We start from the raw sequence: 22,474 nt of genomic DNA, 5'->3' as shown, positions 1-22,474 counted from the left end.
TTGATTAGTTTAAGGGTCTCAAACACTAGTTTCAACCGGGCACCATGTAGATGTTCCTTTCAGTGATACCAATACATATTGTTGCCCTCTTCTCTTGGTATTATTCTACGTATCATTCTCGCTACGTACCCAATGTAATTCTGGACCCAGTGTGTTTAGTCCCAAAAACGTTTTCTTCTTTATTGTTAAAGTGCCTCATAAGCTAGTTTCGCCTGGTGTGTGTGTGTTTTTTTTACTAGACACTTCACTCATCACACCACCTTCTCATTCCTTTTCTATCTATCCTGAAACTAATACCATAACTGAAGACAGGTGTGTCCTAGTTCCCAAGCCTGGGCCTACAGTTGTTCTACCTCGTATCCTATCTTACAAAAAATAATGCAGCTCATTTTCCGTATTGAGGCCCTCTCCAGTGATCTCAGCCTCACTATCCATTTTGCGTCACTCTGCCGAAGCATCAACTCCCGCCCCCCTCTCTTGGGTTGAGGTCCATTCTTTCACATAAAGTTCTTCTTCTGAGCTCTTTCACAGTTCAATACACTGACTTCCCGAGTGTATGTTTTGCATGTGTGTGTTTCTAGGTAGCTCGATATATGCAAGTTCTTCGTGAAGGAGCTGACTAATATATAAGTAGAAAACATTTTGATTGCAAAAGATGGTGGTGAGGTTTTTACCACAGACACAGAAATATATTTCATAAGTTTCAAAAGCAGGAGGGAAGAGACCTAGGCACTGAAGTGATGACTGCCTTCCATAATTAATTGTGGTATACATTTTGATTTACAAAGAGATGCAGAATTGTATACCTAAATAATGTCAGTTGTTCAATGGTAGGGTTGAAGGGTTTGGATGGAGACTCTGTTGGATAAGAGGAGGAAGCCTTTATGTTAAGTCTGATGATTTTGTTTGTTTTTCTAAATCATTTTGCTTATGACTGCCAGATGCTGAAACATCACACATCGTTATTGCTTTGTTGTTGCTGCTACAAGTTTGTCCCTATTTAGCTGTGAGGAGTGATGGAGCGTAATTATCTTAATATGATTTGTCTGAATCAATTCCTGCTCATGGAAAAGCGTGGTACTAATACATACTTAAGAAATATGACCAACAATGTGACTCATAAAACACATGAGAGTTCAACCTGGCTCGTAAAAGCATGCAGTATGGTCGCAAACCAGTTTGAGACGAAGATTACTCATAAGAGAGAGAAAGCTAATTATAATAATAAAGTTCACAGTAAATAATGTGCAATAAAAACCTACAAATGCCATAATGTGTGACGTAATGATATAGTCTCATTAACAACATGAGTATGAAAACGAAAGGATAAAATGCACAGTTAATAGATAAATTGATTAACATAAGTGGCAAATGAATAAGATGATTTCTGCTCACGTACCAGCACTGCTATGAAAACCTACCAATTCAAATGTCAAGAGGAATGTGCTTGTTTGTTTATAAATGATTTCGCAAATGTATTAATGTTTAATGGATACAAAAAGATGTTTGATTATTATTTTTTATGAAGAGTATTAAATCACAAATGAGACATCTTCATCTATATTCAATTAAACGTTTGAAAGGTTAGTACCTTTTCTGTAAAGATAATGGGCCTTATTTACAACCCCCTTGCGCCACATTTACGTCATTTTTAACAATGTAAAAGTGATGTATGAGTGGCGCAAGGGGCTTGTAAATAAGCCCCAATGTCTTAGTAGATTTTCATGTAGGCCTTAACATGCATTTTTCATTCTTTGCTTCGAATATGACTAGAATGTGCTGAATGACTTCCCTGCCAGTTGTGAAAACTTTTACGAAAGTTTCTTTTCTCTAAGTTTGAATAAAGAACACTCTCTCTGCTAGTACAAAACTGTCTCACCTTTGTTGCAAGCTCAGAAGAGAGTGCTTGGGAACAGACATGATATGATACAAAAGAATTCCTAGTTCCAAGGAGAAACAAAATTGAACTTTTGGTAAAAGGATGCACATCGGATGAATAGTTTTACGTATAATTTCCAAATCATTTGGGTAAAAGTAATGATCACCCCATGGACAGACCACATAGACTTTGACCAACGGAAATTGTACAAACTTCGTTAAGAATACTTTTGTGGGCAGGCTCTATGCATGATTGGAAGTATAACTGTCCGGGGAAAAAAGGACTGTTCCGGCTATCTTTGACATTTTCCTATATGCCTGTCATGCTGTCAGACTGAACTCTGATTTCCCTGAACTGAACTTTCCTGTTTTCCTGCACCTTACCAGCTGGTGAAGTCGAGCTCTAGTGTCTCTTTGAGCTTACCCTGAGTCTCTGTATTCCTGACAATCTGCAACCGATTCTTTGTTTGTATGATTCATACCTGTATTTTGAAATTGCATTTATATTCTCTCTCTCATTCTCACCAGGCACTTGATTTGAAATGTATTTGACTCTGAACTATGATGTGTTGTGATTTTACCTGTACTAAACTGATAATTTGAAATTAAATGATTCTCAATGTATTTTTTGTGCTTTGACCAATCAAACTGAAGTTTTAGATAAAGATTTGCTTTTATATGTGTGTTTTATATATATGTGTGTGTTATTCTTATTGTTTTGTCATTGAATATGTTTATGTTTCTTAGGAAGGCACTTCTCTATTCCAGGTCCTCCTGAGAAGTGACCATTTGTCTCTGATTACCTGAGCCCCTATTAGCTCGGTTAAAAGATCCATCGGAGGATCTAGATGGTTTGTGAATATATGGACTTTGATGCAGTAGAGTTTATATGGGTCAAACTCTGTGAAATAGTAGTTTATGGTAGCTGAGGAGAATATGACATATATCACTGGTGAATAGTGATGAAAGAAGTAACTTGTACCTCATTTCATTTTTCACCCTTACTTCCGCTGCATTAGAAGCATCACTATAAACAAGAGATGTGCATGGAATTCAACAAGGATGTTACAGTTAAAATGAGACCTATCTCAAAATAAATCTACAGTTTTCAACATGGAGCCATATCTCCTGTATGACGTTTGCATAAAAAAGTGGGACCACACCAGAGGATTTGGAAGCCAGGTCGAGTTGATCGATCCTTCGTATTATGGGCCTCCCTGAAACTACAGCTACAGGGCCCATGGAAGCTTTCATCGAGCAGCTCCTTAAAACCCTGCTGGGGGCTGAAACCTTCTCCGCTATGTTTGTAGTGGAGCGCGCACATCGTTCACTAGGACACAGGCCCGACCTGGCAACCCCCTCGGTCCATCATCGCTAAGCTCCTCAACTACCGTGACAGGGATGCAGCACTTCGTAAAGCAAGAGAGCTGGGGGCATTGCACTATGAGGTCTCCTCCCTCGCCCTCTTTCCTGACTTCACCGTCAGGGTCCAGGAGGCCTGGAAGTAGTTTGTTCCCCTGAAACGCAGGCTGCGGGATCACCACCTTGAGTACCCTATGCTCTACCCGGCACGGCTGAAAGTTCTCTTTGATGGCAAGCCGCAAATGTTCTCTGACCCGCAATCTCTGCAGAAGGCTCTGAAGTCCTGGGAAGTGGTGGGTAAACGAAAAAGAGCTCAGGGTGAAGGCACAGATGATGATACCTCGCCCCATACTCTGAACGACAATGACTGAATGTAGGAACTGTGCCCTGTTCCTGCCGTTCTGTGTACTCTACAGGGCTCATCACAGTTATGTTGTTGTTTTTCCTACTCTAGTGCGAGGTTCTTTCCCCTTTACAGGATGCCATTCGCTGATTGGAGCATTGTCTCCCTGATGATCTCCGTTATTTGGGCATTCAAAGACACTTTGTTATTGGTTCTTGTCTCCTTCCGAAACCTTTTATCAGTATTTGATGCTCAGTATTAGCCCAAGGTGGGGTGGTACTGGAGAATGTGTTGCACGATTGCTGGGTAACACCTGCCCCCAAGCGTTACCCGTTGCTATTGACAATGTTTTTGAGTTTGTTTTTGGTGCTCGCATTTTTTTCTTTATGTGAGTATAATGTGTGGGTTTTCATGGGTGGAGGGTTTATTGTCGCTCTTGCTAGGTTGGGGTGTGTAAGGCGTGGGAGGGGGGTGGCGTTGTTAGGATTTGTTGTGTATGTACATGATTTTATTTTTTACAGGTCCTGTATTACGGTCACTGTTTCTTGTACCGAGGGGAGGTGTCTCTAGTAAGTGTTGCATGCGGTACTGGCACTTGTTTTCTTTACATAATAATTATTGGGCAGTATGGCGAATCGGAAGTGTTTGAAATTTTTGACTGGGAATGTTAGAGGTCTTAATGACCACAGAAAAGTGCGCAAAGTCCTAGCCTATTTGAAAATAAAAGAGGTAGATATTGCTCTATTGCAGGAAACGCATCTTCACCCACACTGCAGATTGCTGACTGGTGGTCGTCTGTTCGGGGTTTATCATGCTGCCGGTTTCACCTCAGACTCTAGGGGCGTTTTGACCTGGGTTAATCCTGCTGCCAAGCTCCAGATTGACTGCCATTAAACTGACCCTTCTGGTAGATATGCGATCACCCGCTGCTACTATTCCTCTATTGATGTACTGGTTGAAAATTCCTATGGCCCAAATTATGATGATCCACAGTTTTATCACTATATCCCGAGCTATTAATTCATACTCTCCTTTCTCTGTGGTGTGGGGCGGGGATTTTAACTGTGTCTTGAATCCATCATTGGACCGCTTCAAGGACCCACTTAGGCCTCCTTCCGCTGCTGCCAAAGCGATCGCTGACGTATCTGTACAGTTGGAGTTGGATCATGTTTGGACGATGCGCTTCAGGGATGTGGGTGGGTTCACACACTACTTTGCCCCTCACAACACACATACACGTATCTATTATTGGCTCATTTCACAAACCTTGATGTCCAGAGTACTGGATTGTGTGGTGCTGGCTCGGACACTATCGGACCACTCTCCTATCTTGTTGACTCGGACCGTTCGTCCACACGGGCCTCCTCCCTTCCTATGGCACTTTCCCTCCTATTCGTGGCTTGATGCAGTTTTTAAAGCAGAACTGAGAGACGTTATCACAAAGTTTTTTGCACTAAACATAGGCACAGTTGACTCATTTGCCACTGTTTGGGAATCCTTTAAGGTTTATATTAGGGCTTTTTTTTTCCCCGGGTCCGATGATTACATTACTATGGTGTCCTTTTGCTCACACCATCTGTACAGCTGTTGTCCGGTCCTAGCCCGGCCGTGTTGGCTGTTACTCCTACCTAGGTTACCATTGTGCAGGTAATCGGTTGGTCTTACGCCTTTTCGGTGGTGTCCTTAACAGCTGAGGGATGGCTGGTCCCCACTTTGTTCGCTTCTTATCCCTGCCAGTTTTTGATAAGATGAGACAGCTGGTTGAGGGTCCATCCGTTCAGGCAGTTGGATCCATGGTAGTAATGAGGACAAAAAAAAGGCTTATATTAGGGGTATTGCCATTAGCAAACATGCAGGGGTTCTCAGTTCTATTCGTAGCAGATTGGCAATTTTGGATGCCCGAATAGCCGCGTTGGAGGATGAACTGTCTCGGGGGTCCTCTCCTCAACTACTAAACCTTTTAAAATCCACATTAGCTGAGTTCAATGTCGAGGCAGATAGCGAGGTTAAGCACATGGGAAAATATGCTACTGCTCGAGTATACGGGGAGGAGGATCAGCCGGGATTGGTCCTGGCAGCCATCGGTTAGACTCCACTAGTATCCCCACTGTATCTGCATCCCCTGACTCGACTCGGTCGCATCCGGTTGCAGTTGCTGATCAGTTCCGGAACTACTATCAAGAGCTTTACAGCTCCAAAGTGTCCCCCTGGCGAAGCGGACATAATGCAATATCTGGAGTATATCGAACTCCCTTGGTTACAAAACGGGCGTAGGGAGTTTTTAATGCGTCCTGTAGAGCTGCAGGAGATTCGTCTGGCGTTGAATTCTATGAGAGAAGGAAGTGCACCTGGACAAGACGGGCTCACAGAGGCATTCTATAAAGCTTTTAGTGATTTGCTGATCCCTCATTTAGCCACCTTGTTTCAGGACACTGGTGCGGCGGGGTTTATGCCACAGACTATGAGGGAAGCTTTGATCGTTACCTTATTGAAGCCAGCTCTCTTTGTTTAATGTGGATGCTAAGGTATTCGCTAAGATCCTTGCTAACCGTCTTTCACCACTGCTGCCTCAGTTAATTGGCCCGGAGCAGGTCGGATTTATTCCAGGTCGTACACTTTCGCACAATCTCCGCACGGTGTTCGGTGTTCTACAGCATACCCATCCAGATGTCCCGGATGTGTCGGTCTTCTTAAATGCCGAAAAGGCTTTCGATTCTATTGAAGGGCCATTCCTCTGTGCTGTTCTCTGATTATGGGGGTTGGTGATTTTTTTTACAGTTAGTCAGGGTCCTCTACAATAAGCTGAGTGCTAGAGTTCGTGTGGGAGATGTGGTGTCTGACCCTATTGTCATATCTAGGGGTACCATGCAGGGTTGCCCGCTTTCTCCGCTCCTGTATGCACTGGCAGCTGAACCCTTGTTGAGAGTGCTGAGAGAATATCACAGCCACAGAGGCCTCTGCTTCCCTAACTATAATTTGATAGTGTCCGCCTATGCGAACGATACACTTTGGTACATCAGAAACCCGGTAGTACATGTTCCTCCGGTTATACAAGAGGGGTTGCAATATGGAGGGTTATCAGGGCTAAATATTAATTGGGACAAGTCTTTTGTTTCCACTGATTCCTTGTACTACCCCTGTGGAGCTAGACTACCCTTTGCAATGGACCTCCGACCCGGTCCGCTATCTCGGTATTCGGGTTCATTCGAATGCTGACCAAGTGATCCGGGCTAATTATGGCAGAGCGATAGTGACATTGAGTGAGGATGTGGATCGTTGCATCCGTCTCCCGTTGTCTTTAGTGTGGAGAGTTTCTTTAATGAAGATGGTGGTGCTACCTCACCTACTCTTTTTGTTTGTCAACATTCCCATTGTGGTCCCCCGACATCTGTTTAAGGAATTACGGGCGTTGATAGTTAGATTGGCTTGGGCAAGCAAAGCACCACAAGTTTCTATGGACACCCTTATATTGCTGTGCTCTGCTGGTGGTTTGGGTGCTCCAGATTTCGAGCTTTAATATAGAGTTGCGCAGGCATCCCACGCGTATGCCTGGATATATGGGCCCCAAAACCTACAGCATCTTCACATAGAGAAAGTTGCTGCTGCTCCTGAACCCCTGCTTCTAGCTAAAGCTCTGATTAGACGCTGGGGTGTTCTTGATTCTGTGAACTCCGTGACTCATGCGTGGCATTCCCTTCTTGGTTGGTTAGCCGGCGCCCAACTGTATTCACCCCGATTGCGTATTGAATGGTGCCATTGGTTTGTTTTTAGTTCAGATAGAGGTGTGCTCCGTGCGCTGCATACTTTAGGTCTGTCGGTAATGGGCGATTTGTTTAAGGATGGTCTGATGCTCACTTAGGACGATTTGATCGCTAATAAGGAGCGGCCTTCTGTACAAACACAGTTCCAGTTTCATCGCACGAGACACGCATTGCGCGAGGTGTTGGGCGAGGAGTTGACAGAACTGGTGGAATCCGCTCCTCTGTCCATTTTACTCCGTTCTCAGACCCCAGTTAAGTTGGTCTCTAAATTATATGTCTCTGCCTTACAAACTAAGATATCTTCTTACGCAAAGGCTTGCCTGGCTTAGCAGGCAGATACCGGGCAACAACTTTTGGATAGCATATGGTTTCATTGCTGTGAAGTTATCCGTAAAACTTCTCTAAATGACAGACATAGAATGGCACATTATTAAATTATCAATAGGGTTCACTACACACCGGAGCGATTGCACAGATATGGGTTGAGTGATTCTGATTGTTGTAAGCGTTGCGAGTGTCCGGGATCTGGTTTCTACCATTTGGCGTGGTTGTGTCCCCCTGTGGCGGAGTATTGGAGTCAAATTTTTGCCACTCTGACTACCATTGTGGGTACCCCTATCACCCCTGATCTTTTATTAGCTCTACTGGGTTATACAAAACCTCTGCAAAAAAAAACGTAGTAAACTGATAGTTATGGGTCTTCTCTTGGCCAAGCGTAGGCTAGCAATGAGGTGGCTGCGGAATCCTCTGCCGACAGTGGCTGAATGGGAGAGAGACATGGTGCATTGCAACACCCAGTCAGATGTGTACAACGAGTTGCTTCCACCTTCATCCCGTCCCTTAAGTTTCTGGGGCCTTTTTGCTCAATATCAGGAATCCAATTGTACAGCAGCCGAAGCACAAGAGAACTAAGGTGGTGGTGTTCTGCTATTTCAATCTCTCTTGATGTATCATCATTGCGCTGGGGTTATCCTTCCCTGAAAGTTGCTTGTGGGGTGATAACCTTTTCAACTATTTCATGACCTCTTGTGAGATGCCGCTGTCGCACTGTAGCAGCTGGGTATGCTGTACGCCTCTTCCCCCTCTCATTCCCCTTAGTGTCGGTTAGTGGTATATTGTATATTATATGCGACCTGTGTTTTTCTTTTTTGTTAATGTGATTGTATTTTGTTTTTGTTTGCATAAAATATAATTAATTAATTAATTAAGAAGAAAAAAGATAAATGGGACCACTCAACCCCATTTGTTCTAGTTCCAAGTCATCTATGCCCAAGGAAGAGAGTGCACTGCAAACTACTTTCAGGACTGCTGTGCATCCAGTGTTGCTGCTGTATGCCTGACAGCCAGCTTCTCACAGGTGAGGAGACATCTCATAAATCTGACTTCTTACTGGAAGAGCTGCATACCTGTCCGGAAGCACGCAGGAGCCTGTATGCGTGCTGAATGAATGAGCCTGAGGAACCCTGTAGTTGGAATGTCTGTAGAGAAGCAGCTACCGACAGCAAGTCCAGGGTGCCTGCTGGGCAAGAATAAGGAAGTGAGCGAAGCACATATTCAGTAGAGCAGTTGGAGAGGCCTGGTCAACCACTTGATTGTGTGTAGGCCTGTGCGTGACCTGAACTGGCCAATTCTTTTCATATATCTAGCCTGCATGAGGTGGCCTATGTAAGGCTACATATGCCTAAGTCATGTACATTTATTTTTAAAATAAAATTAATTTAGCTCTATATTTTATACAAGTTATTATATGTGTAGATTTGTGAAATTCTTGATAAAGAAGGAAACATACAGAGAAACTAAATTTAAAGTTATATTTAGTCAAACATATGGGCTTTAATATTGTGATATCTATGGTATTTAAAAAAAACTAATTTAGGAGGAAACACTTTTCAGGGGGTACCTGCAAGTTTAAGTTTAGCAAGTGGGAAGTTGTATTTTGAACAAACAAAATGTAAATAAACAAAACAATAAATGAATCAGCTTGCAATACCTAAGGTTGTTCACAAAGAGAGCATTGTTGACAAAGTTATAATGGTCATACATGTTTACAAGATTCTGACATGATATCAAATATAGAAATACGGAGACTTTGGAATAGATCATCCATACTGATGCCTTCAGTGTTTAACAATGGGGCATGGCTGTTTCTCATCCTCTGATGACTCCTGATGCTGCATGATGTGTTTTGAAATAGCACACAAAGGTGTTTGTGCCTGTGTCGATGAGACACCAGAAATTGTCATCAATATTTTGAAGCTGTATATTGGCCTAGCTGGCCTGCTAGGTCAGCTAGCGCTTCATCAAGTCCATGTAGCCACAAAGGGTGCCTATTGTGGTCTCTACAAAGGTCCTATTTGGGCTCAGGCATCTGCAGATTCCTTCAAGAGTGTCCATCCACTTCTTCATTTCAGTGACAATTTCCTCTTGTATCATCCTGTGGTATATTTTTCAAAGTTGAATGCTGTATCTTCTGCATCCACAGGGTGCCAAGTTTGTCTTTTCGGTCTTGAAGAAGCTACTAGTTGTTCGTTATGAGGAACTCTCACATGCTCTTCCCTTACCATGACTGGTCAAGGGCTGTTCACATCATCCATTAGGCTGAAGATAGCATTCGCTGGTTTAAAGGATCTGCTGACTAGTCTTAAAGAACACTGCCTGCCATTTGGTGGATGTTATTGTCGAGGGGTGGGAATGCAGACTCTGTTGTGCAAGAAGATGGAAGCTTTAGGTGAGGCTTGCCATTTTATATTTCCCTGATCAATCCTTGGTTTAAGATGATGATAGGTGTGGAAACCTCACACATCTTTGTGCTTCTGCTATGGATGCTCCTAGATAGAAGCAACCCACTCAGAGAAGCAAAGGACAAATGAAAGAAGATCTGCCCTAAACAAGTTATGAAAATGCAGGCAATGGATCCACATCTCCCATCTGCCAGGAGTGTCTAAAAGTGGGATGTTGCTCACCCAAATTGTCAGTTCCAAGTCGTCTATGATCAAGATAGTGAATGCTCCACGGAGTACTCAAATGACAGCTGTACAATCAGAGTTTCCGTCTGCTTGATAGCGAGTTATGGGACATTACCTGTTTTAGATTTCCCTTGCTGGGAGAGTTGTATATGTGTTATGAAGCACTTAGAAGCCTTGAATGCTTGCTCATAGAGTGAAGGAGCCTGGAAACCCTACAGAAGAGGTTTCTTGTCTAGAAGACATGGGGTTCAGCTACTCCCCGGTAGCTGCGAGACAGCATTGTCTTATAGCCAAATTAAAATACAAAAGGTAGGCTGATCGATGATGTTTGGAAGCCTCTTAAACAGGTGTTAGAAACCAGAAGTAGCCCGCCACTAAGTCTTCATTAATAGGAAATACATATTTCTGCCTTTGTTAGGCAGGGGCCTATATCATGGAAAAAGTTGTGAATGCAGTGCCCATCTGGTTCTGCCTCTGAAAAGAAAAATACGATATATTACTCATACTTTGCAATTTAAACCTATGGTAATAGGTACACAGTCATTGGAACCTCATAACCCATATTGATTGCATATAATGACGAGTACGACGTATAGAAAATCCTGGACTTTCACATGGTCTATGGGGCCATTCAATATCTTGTTGCTTCAAATGTCTAGAGTCTTAAGGATCACTTCTAGGAACCAGCCACATTGGTTAGTGCTGTCATTGAAGCATGTCAAACGTTTTTTTGACATGCTTCAATGATTCCTTTCCTGACAAGTTTTAAAACAAAAGGAGGAATGAGAGGTTAATTTATTAGGACCAGCAGTATGCCCACCTTAACTCTATAGGGCATCCATTGACAAAAAGCAGCAGTTCTTATATTGAGATATAGAAGTATTTATAGCTCAGAAATTTGTGGTGAATAGTGTTTTCCTAATTCCAGTCTCTTGATATGTCTTTTAAAAAAAAAGGACAAAACCCCCTCACCCTCAGTAGCTGGCTTGCTTCAGATTTGTGTGAAACTATGAGTAGTGTTGGGTATCAGAAAAGTGAAATAAAATAGTTTCCGAAGGTAGACAGATGCTTTTTATCAGTGCCCTCTCATACAATTAGAACAAAACAAAATGTATATCTACTTAATGTACAATGGATACATGTTCGAGCCACTCCGTAACACCATGGGCTGGGCTTCTTCAAGACCTAACTGATCTTTTTATAGTCAAATCCTATCCCTTTTGTTGATGTGTGTGTGTGTATGAGGAAACCTGTTAGCCAGTTTATCAAAGGTTCAAGATCAGAGGTTGTCCCCTAAATGGATACAAGTATTAACAGAAAGTAAGCACACTGAGGAGTCGGGTTCGAGCATCGGCAAGGACGCACAACATCCTGTGATTCTGGGCAAATCGCTTAATCTCCATGTCGCTAACAAAAATAAATGTGTCCTCATGTAAAGCAACTGGTGCTCGTGTCAAGCGCTCTGATACCCGATACCTTTGGGTCAAGTTAACGCTATATAAAACTCTGTAAAATAAAAAAATATGTCAAGGAGAAAATAAGAGTACACTCTCTCTCCCCTTCAGTAATACCTTTAAAAATAAAATATATTAGCTAAATGTGTACAGTGGATTATTATGAGCAGGGTCCCTGGAATTATGTAATTCTACGTCTGTAACGTTTTCCTCATAAATATGGATTTACAGCACTTGCCAAAAATTATTTCTTATCTCCAACGAATCAAAAGTTACCAGAAATGCTGCCAAACACGTTGCTGTGGCAGCCCCCCAACAAAGTTTAACAGATCACTTTAAGTTGCTGATTACTGTGTTTGGGTATTAAACTAACACAATTTAGACAAAACCTTTGTCCAGACAGTGTAAACACGTGTAAAATTGTCAAAATAATGAATACTGATGCAAAATGTCCCACGTTACACCACATAATTTACCTTTTCTTGCCGCATTATTTCGCCAATCTCACCGCATGATTACGTAATCCCCCCTCACTCCCCCCCCCAACACACACACACACACACCGTATAATTTCATTGGCCCTGTTTTTATGGCACTCATCCTTACCAACACTGATTCTTTTGTAGGGGTTAAGATATGGGGCAGCTTGTATACCCACTGGAGGTAATTTCTTTAGATCTACAAGTCAAGTATTTATGCGCAGAGACTACCTTGTTTTGTCAAAGTACATTATCCCCCTTTCGCCAAAATTATTTAGCCTCTTCTCAACTTCTGCGGTGTATTGTTTGCTGTTGGCGATGGGTTTATTTATTGTACATTGGCAGTTGGAATTCTGATCGTTGGGAATGTTACATCGTTGCGTGAATGAGCAACCTCGTCACATAATGGCGTAGCACGAAGACACCAGTCATTGGGCAATCTTACTTGAGTGGAACGCCCCATGCTGCATCTCTAGTTTGTCTATCTCTTGCCAATTCAGAATGTGTTCTGAATACATAGATAGATAGCCTGTCCAGTGTTCTATGATCCATTTTCTGAAGCCCATCCCCAGTACATGTTAAGCTGTAGAGGGGATGGCAGGCCTCCATGTTATATACACAGCCCTTGTAACCCCAATGTAAGGCTTGGGTCCGAGAAGTACCCATGCGTGTCTGGGGCATGTTCAAACCACGGACACAGGTTGTATCTGTGGGACAGCCCTACTTGCTTTTGGACGCATTCCTTGAGGGGCCACAGTGAGTTTACTCTGACTTCCACCAACAGTGTTCATGACTGATCATAAGCCCAGTCCTACCGTTTCCAGATATTTATGTATAACTACATACCATCCAACAAGAAAGCAAACAACCAACTTTAGTGCCTTATACATTTACTGTAGCCTTAAAGATCCGAGGTCTTAAAGCCATTATTTAGCAGCGTATGTGTCTCTGTTCTCTGAATTCAGAACCTACTCATTTTAAGATAGATGCCTCACTGCAGACCTAATACAGTATATGTGGCCGCTTGCTGAAACTCTTACCCTGAGCCAATATGTCTGTTCCGTACAGTAGTTACTTGGTAAAAAAATAAAATAAGGTACTGAGCCCCCGTCACTCAGGAGGCTACTGCAGCTTGTACCACTCATTGCCGCTGCCAGCGCTACCAATGACAGGATCATCACAACTGCTAATCACAACACTTCTGCTAATGGGACAGTTTAGAATATTCAAGGCCACCCAAAGCTATAGGGATGGCTTGGGCAGCAGGTATTAGTCATTTTTAATGTTATTGAATTATTAAACAACTGTTGTTGTGCTCATCTCAAAATTATACAAACATTGCAACCGTTTGGAGGACTGTCATAAGGGCCGGTTTTAACAATTAGGTGCCAAGCAACGGAAACCACTGGCTCAAGTTAAGCACTGGTTCCATCTCTGTAGTGTGCCATACAGCAACATCAGTAGGCATGTCATATACATGTAGGCACTACACCACCTAGCTGGGTGTGGAGGACCGCTCTAATTGGTGGTGGTCCCTCTGGGTCTCGGAGGTGGTAGTAATTATAAACTGACTTTGAAACAGGTCCCTACCGGGCACTATACTCACATTCTTAACTTTACAGGCAAACACAGTGAGCGATTTCAACATCTATATAATCCCAACAATAACTGTAAAATTGTAATCCATGCCAGAGATATAGTTCTTGTTTATATTTCACATATTTTCCTAAATCTCGAATTTTCAAGATCATGTGTTTCTGTAGTTTTTTATGTGCAGCAAATAACTCTTGTACAGTGCCTGTGTGAATACATCTTGGGTGTGAGAGTTTATAATGGGAGAAGATGGAGAGCTCAGAGGTTGTGGCTAAAGCCAAAGCCAGGCTACTCTATGGGTCATAAAGGTGTGCAGCATACGTGCTCATCCAATGCCTGGCCTCTGCAGATGCACGGAGCAATGGTCACATCTGCCAAATGTGATTGTGATTCTATGCAAAAGTATGTGAAGAAGGTACAAAGCTGTTGAAAGATTGATAGGGCAAAAGTAAAAGACTGCATTGCTGCCAGGTGAGTGGGTGCATTGTGTACGTGTGTATGGAGGGGATGGTATGATGAAGTGTGGAAGATGCAAGGAAGGGCACGCAGAATGAGACAGTGTAAAGAGGGTTCGGAAGCAGAATGACATGAGACGTGAAATATGCAGATAGAGGATTTTAGCAAGGCCAAGGTACAAAAAGGGTGTTTCTAACATTGAGAGGCAGCAGAGAGAAGTGGTGTGCAGGGGAGAACAAGAGTTTTTGAGACACTCCACAGACTACTACCCTCCAAAGACCTAGTAATATTTAATCAGGAGTCCTATAATTTCAAAATTGAAACATTTTCAATTTTATTTATTTACAACAGTTTATTTGTTACTAAATTTATCTGATATGTAAATGTAATGTAAATGTAAATGTAATTTGGATTTGTATAGCGCCTATCACCCAGGGGTCTCTAAGCGCTGCACGAATACTGCTGTGGTACCCATCCTGGCCTGTTCCTGTGAGGTGTCCACTCCTGGGCACCGCCAAGGTGAAGCCAGGCATCCTAGCGTTGTTAGGGCCGGTGTGGAGATTAAGCAAGCTATTGCCCAGAGTTGCAGAGTGGAACCCATGATTAGAGTAGGTACCGAGGCGAGAACTATCGGGTCCGAGGACATTGAGCTCAAGACCCTGCCGCGATGGGGATTGAACCCTGGTCTGGACCAGACCTCTGCCTCAGGGTCTGCCGCTCTAATCGGTGAGCCACACTTCTCCAAACAAACATTGTAAAACTATTAGGTCAGGCATGTAAGCATATGTCAGTTATTGTTTGATATGTCTGGATGCAATAACAGAAAGCTTCCAGAGAAGCTTTCAAATGCTAGTTAGGTGGCAGACTGTATTCAGCGTTTTTTAAGCCATGGCCTTAATTACATAGCCTCTACCTCTCGGAAAGGTTTCATAGTTACGCTTCTGTGGCTATGCCTCTCATCTCACTTAAAGCTCTGGTGTGAGGTATGAATAAAGGGCTATCAAACCACACTGAGGTAAACACCAAAGAGTATATTTAATAACATTTTACACAACGCAAGCAACAAGGAAAGTTGGTACGCTGAGTTGCCTGAAACAAAGAGAGTGGAAGAGCGCCATATTTTTTAAGATTTGGCTCAGTTCTGCTCTCTCCTAGCACTGGCACCCTTACGGCTGTCTAGCGCCAACGCAGGCACTGTTGCGTCATGGCACAAGGGTCCCTGCATTGTGATCAGGATTGTATTACGCAGGAAGTGATACCTCCTGCACAAACGCTATTGTTTGAGGCTATTTTTTCTTTGTATGTGTGATGCAGAATATTGTACACATGCAAAGAGGAAATAATGAGGAGCAATAAAGATTTCTCCTTTTTACACCAACCTCAGTTCGGAGCAACATCTTTGCCCAAACCCAAGTTTACAAGTCTTTGTAAATATGGATTTTCTTGAACATACATGGGTGGGTGCACAGGAACATCCATGCACACCGCTCATGTAATGCCTACGTGACGAAAGATGATTCAACCCTGATACACAACCTTAGCAAATCTAGGCTCAAGTGTCCTCCCTGAGTGTCCTGTCCATTATTTGCACCAACCCTTGTCACCCACTACACTGGCAATGGGGGTTTGTGTGGAACATACATAGCCAAGGGAGTTCTGTGATCAAGCAGGCCTTCTAGGTCCCTCCGAAACCTTGCCATCTCAGGCACAAGACGACAAGTTCCCCGAAGAGAAGGCATGGCTACTGCGGCAAAGACATTAATTAAGGCAGCACAGCAGCAATGACGCTGAAGTAAGCACCAAGCCCCCTGTATTAGTAAAGTGACAGATCTGCACTGTAGTACAGCAGAGAGGAAGAGAGTGGGAAAGGAAATACAACCCCATGAAGAACAAAGGTGCACAACTCCAGACGAATGAAGTGTGCAGCAATATTTGCTGTCAGGAAAAACTAGGGGGCGTATTTACAAATAAATGTTGCAGCGCAGAGCTGTACCAAATTCAGCAGCGCCGTGCTTCAACAATTTTAAAATGCAGGGATGCTCTGTATTCACAAGAATAAGTCCCACCCCTGTGTTTCCCCAGCAGTGGCGCCAAAAAAGCTGCCTAGTGACAGCGCAGGTATCCGGCCGCCCTGTTGCCAGGTTGCTTGCGCTGTAGGGCCGAATGTTTATGTGCAGGAAGGAATACCTTCCTGCACATAGCCAATCATTGATGGTGATTTTCTCTTTCTATGCGTGCTGCAGAATGCAGCTCACATGAAAGAGCAAAAAACGAGGAGAAATTATTAATTTCTCCTTGTATCGCCATTCCAATTCCTGGTAATCCATAGCATTAGAATGGTGCTGTGTTTGGCACTGCCTCAGCCTTGTAAATCTGGGGCAGTGTCAAGAAGCAAAGGGTGTTGTGGTGGAAAGCCCACAGCAACACCCATTGCACACCCCTTTTCCACAGAGGAATTGGGCGGAAACAGGCATATTTACAAGGTGGCATTAAGCCATGTTAAGTGGCTTAGTGTCACTTTGTAAATATGGGACATGGCGCTACGCCACCAGAGCGTCAAAACAGTGACGTTCGGGTGGCGATAGGGACTTGTACATATGCCTCTGGATGTGCAGGTTGTAGCAAGTGTGGTGAGGCTTGCACGGCATGGAAACAATCTCTGTTCAGAGATAATAATATAAAAGATAAGCATCTACCATTCAAAGGGACACTGTCAAGGAGTACAGTGTCACACCAGTCTAAATCAGAGAGAACACGGGCTAAGGAACCGACTGCAAAATAGGAACATTTATGCTGACAGGGCAACTTCAGGCGAAAGGGATGACAATGAAAATGTGAAGCAGCACCAAACACACAAAAAATTGCCACCTAGAGCAGGAAAATGATAACAGGCAAGCAGATGCTCCCACCCTAAACAACTCTAGCAACATCACACAAGCAGCAGCACCTGCCCCTGTGGTCAATCAGGCTGGCACCATGGAACATGTCAGTGTGAGATCCAGCCCGTTACTGCCGTTAAGTCAATAGACCACTTTGGAAACTGCGGATCCCCTATAGAAAGTCTCTATTGTGCGTCTCGAAGATTGTTTCAAGGTCACCTGCACAAGGTCACAAGTGAGAGTTTGCTCAAGAGGTCTCATTTACTACAAGACTATACTCGCACTGAGATTTTCAAAGTCTTTTGAAGCCTTGCAAACACAGGGGATTACACGAGTTATGAGTCAGCCATAGCAGCTTTAGAGGCTCACTTAAGTGCACAACTAAACCATGTTTACGAATGCTCCGCCCTTAGGATGGCGCACCAGAGGGAAGGTGACTCAAAAGACCACTTCTGTGCTCTTCTGCAACAGCTTCCTAGCACCTGTATGGACGATGACTCAGTGAGCACATAACTATACAAAGCAGCCCTACATCAGTACTACGAGTAATACCTCAAGAACCACACATCACGCTTGATGCCGTCCCCACCCTAGGCAGACTGTCTGAACTCTCATATGCAAGGCTGGGAGCAATGGAGAGTGCCCTAGAACGTGTGTGTGACGGAGAAAGAAAAAGTAGGATGCACCCTGCTCCATCAAAGCAGAGAGTTGATATAATTTGGGGGAAAACAAATGTGTGTGGAGCTGCATACAGGAAAGGAAACATCAGTGAGAGAGAACCGAACATTGTGAGTACTGTAAAGGTGAGGTGAGCATCCTGAAGCAAGTACGTCTCACTCAAGAAAAATCCTGTTCCAATTGTGGTGACAAAATCATTTTGCAAGAGTTTGCAGGGGTGGATGACAGAGCAGGGCCACAGAGAATAAAGCATCAAGAATTCTACAGACAATATCGCAAGGACACAACTATTGGGCATGTCCGTCCAGTAGCTACGCATCTACAGCAGATCTTGAGGAAAAAGAGACCTTTCTTATATCATTTGTGGATAGGAAATTCAGTGTCAGGCATACTCAACAAATGTCAGGTTCAGATGCTTGCTTGATCCCAATAGCTTGCTTAATCTCCACAACGGCCCCAACAGCGCTGGGATGCCTGGCTTCACCTTGGGGGTGCCCAGGAGTGGACATTTCACAGGGAAAAGCCAGGAAGGGTTCCACAGCGGTATGGGTACAGCGCCAGGAAACCCCGGTTGGGGTATAAGTGCGCTTTACAAGTACAAATTCATTTCATTTCATTTCATTTCATTTCATGGAAGGCCCACAGATGACAGCAGTAACTGACGCTGGAGTGTCAGTAAACCTCATGGAGGGACAGCAGCACGTGATCCTAAAATCCTGACCACTTTTATCATTGACCAAAACAAAGAGATTTGCTTATGGTGGCAGAGCGCCTTTGAGCCTGGCAGAGACATTTGGAAGTAGAGTATACCTAAAGGTGCTTAAGTGCCTGTGGCAGATTGAAGCCACAAGAAACATACCTATGTACTTGATGATTATTGTATAGTTGGTACTATAATGCACCATAATGTGCAAGATTGCATCAATGATGGAGGGAGGAGGTTATATGATTGATGGGATCTGCCATTTGCCTCTAACAGTTTTGTTTCTGCTCGCTGTTGTAGGCTTGCCGTTGAGCTGTTGACTCATGACCTGAAATTGCTGTTTCCCTATTGGCTCTGTATGACATTTTCTTGTGACCGTATATTGTTTTGTATTCATGTATAAAACAACAAAATCTTCAATAAACAGATCAAACAAAAAAATTAAATAATGGTGCTTAAGTGCCTGCCAATTTGTTGGTCAGAGAAGACTGCATGGGCACGCTATTGAGCAATGTGACGACAGAGCACTTAGAATTAATCTTCATTGCAAAAAGCATGAATACTTGGGATGATCTCATCCACACAGATAACACTGAACACCATCACCATCTTTTAGAAGCGATTGTGAAAACATATAAGAATGTTGCCTGACACTTCCAGGGAGAAGTGTGATCCACCCACAAAAGTGTTTGATATCAGAAACGCAGCACCCACAGAAAATGTAACAGAACTCAGAAGCTTCCTAGGAATGGCAATGCATTGTGGCAGTCATCCTGAGACTGGGCAGTATCACCGAGAAAGCTCATGAAAATGTCAACCACACATGGTCTGGAGTGGAAGAGAAGGTATTCAAAGATAGCATGAATTTGATGCTAAAAGAAGTTATTATGAACTACTTTGACTAAAAGAAACAAGCATTAGAAATGCAATAGGTCTCACATTTTTTTGAGTTTGGACTATTGGCATAGCTCAACAGCTACCAGACAGAAATTGCCACTTTGCAGGTGGCGAAAAGAGCATTGCTCCGTGAAACGGCCTAAAAGCCTAAAACCATGGCCCAAGCTTGCAAAGGCCGCAGAATCAGACCAAATGCACCAATAAAAACCCTGTATTTCTAAATGGCATAACAACGAACAAATGACAATTCATGGGCATGCCAAAAGCCGATAGGGGAGATAACAGTAGGTCTTGCAGGCAGCGCATGCAGGCTGCCTAGGCTTCACCTAAAAAGCAGAGTGGGAAGTGGATGCAAGCCGGGTTGGGCTGGGGCAGACGTGCTCGAAGAAAAAAAAACATGTGGGCTCCATCTTATTTGCAATTCTTGCACTGTACGGAGCGGAGTCTCAAAATGAACATGAGGGATGGGTAACCAGCAAGGATGTGGTTTTTTCCAACTGTCACCTATGGTAATAAAATCAGAATGGTGACGGATCCCAAATCTCTTTATTTGAGGCCACACATCTCAATGAGCACTGAAAACTGAAAAATGGGCACCACATCTGCAACAAAGTAGATTTTCAATTGCTTAAATGCCAAGTGTCAATAATCCGGTAGATGACTTGTCAAGGCATCCCAATGTTGAGACCAACACAGATGATTCCTTTGTGTGTACCACAGAAAACTGTGCATGCCTAATACATCAGTTTGCAAATCCAAAGGTCATCTGCAAAGGAGATACATTAGCAGCTGTCAAGGAATAAGACTGCCTACAGACGATTCTTTGTCTAGCCTTTGGAAGGTCAGACATCAAGGGCCAGATGTAGGTGTACAAATACCGGTCGGAAACGGCAGAAAATACCGATTTTCGGCCGTTTCCGACCGGTATTTGGACATTGATATGTAGGGCTTTGAAAAACATACAGATTCAGTAATTTTACCGAGTCGGTAATGTTACCGAATCAGTAAAATTACCGATTCGGTAAAATTACAGATTCGGTAAATTTGACAGATTCAGTAAAATTACTGATCGGTAAAATTACCGAATCTGTATTTTCTTATGTAGGTAGCACTTTAAACAGTGCTACAGGGCCTTTAGAATTCGTTATTTACCATGTAATACTATTGCATGGTAAATAACGAATTCCTGTGTACATGCTCATCTGTGCATGTACACCTGTGCCATGTGGCACACATACATGCCCTAAGGACATGTATGTGTGCCACATGGCACACAAGCCAGAAACAGGGGTGTAACAGGGTGTCAAAGTGACACCCTGTCCCCCAAGCAAATTCAGTATTTTTAGCGATTCGGTAATTACCGAATCGGTATTTGCTATTGATTCCTATGGGCTTCAAGGCCCATAGGAATCAATGGCAAATACCGATTCGGTAAAAATACTGAATCTTACCGATTCGGTAAAAAATAATGAATTTTTACCTACATCAGATTTACCGATTCTAAAATACCGAATCGGTAAAATTCGGTATTTTAGAATCTGTAAAAATGATTTACCTACATCTAGCCCGAAATCTGCTGCAGATTGCTATATGATCAGACCAACTCTCATCATCACTGAAGAAAACAGCAACATATTCTGGTTAGAGGTAATTACACGTTGCTTGATGTTCGATACCAGCTTTTGATGACAGATCAATATTACCAATACCCGTGGGAATTGTGCCATCTACATCATTTGACCGTGTACATCCCAAACAAGAGAAGATAATTGCTACCTATGACTTAGCTCAGTCACTCAAGACAGGTAATGTGCCCTTGTTTCACAGGAATTACTTCGTGCATATTTGGAGGGTCTACAAACTCAACATCAGAAAAGAATACTGTGGTGGCAAATGAAAAAGTCAAGAGATTTATGATGAATAAAATACTCAGGATCAGTGCTCAATCAAAATAAAGATTGTGAGTGCGCACTCCACAGCATTTTACATTACTACAGATGTACTCCGTACATAACCACTGACTGCAGACCTAATGTTTGGTCTAGTTGTCAGGGAGGTGGCGGCTGGTAGGGAATGGTGGCAGGGGTGTGGGAGGAGGCAGGAAGTAGAAAATTAAAAAAGAAAGACAAAATTAAGACAATGTACCTGCTGGTCGCGTAGCCAGCTGCAGCCTCTCCTCCATCGCAGGAAGTACCTGGGCTCCCAAAGCCAATGACAGCGCTGCAATGCAGCGTTGTGACTGGTCTGAGCACCATGGTTTGGCACTCAGACGGGGACAGGGAGCCTCTGTATGTTCCCCACCAGACTGTGCGATGCAGCCGGTGGGGAACATCGAAAGTGGGCATGACTGTTTGACCGGCCGTCATGGGCACTTTCAGTGTGCTCACCACTCCTCATGATGGCCCCTGCTCGTGCCAGCCCCGCCACTCCACGCACCTAGGAACGGAAAAATAAAAAGATATTAATGTTCTGTTATTATCATTTTATTTTTCCTCTGCACTGCTCTTAAAGCTCCTCCGCTTTAGTGGAGGAGCCGCCGTTGTTGTCAGGGACTCTACTCTAGTAGTGTCTCACTAGGAGCCACCTCACCCGGACAAGCAAGCCAATCAACAAAGCTGACTGTGGAACAACCACTATGCAGGTCGAAAGAGACACACACAGCAGCCACGTTGATTGTGGGTGACAGAGGGCTTGTAAGACATCAGCATTTTGGAGGGAAGTCTAAAATGCCTTTTGAGTATGGCTCATGGTCAGAGGAGCCTACTCTAACGAAGTTCAACCCATCCTAGTCTTCTTCAGCTGTGGCTCATTCCACAAGAGCACACCAAGCCAGGTGTGAAGAGAGAGCGCCACCAGCGTATTATATAGTGACTAGAAGGGGACCTGATATTGTTTGAGCCCACGAAGCATCCAGTTTGGTCAGGGATGTAGAGTACCACCCTGCACCTCCCGTAACCATAACACAGGCATGCACGCACGTCACCTTGGCAAGTCCCTGGTAGAATTAAAGGACCACTGGACCACA

This window comes from Lissotriton vulgaris, chromosome 10 (genome assembly GCF_964263255.1).
Source record: "Lissotriton vulgaris chromosome 10, aLisVul1.2, whole genome shotgun sequence".
NCBI classification, from domain to species: domain Eukaryota; kingdom Metazoa; phylum Chordata; class Amphibia; order Caudata; family Salamandridae; genus Lissotriton; species Lissotriton vulgaris.
This window is presented reverse-complemented; position numbering follows the sequence as displayed.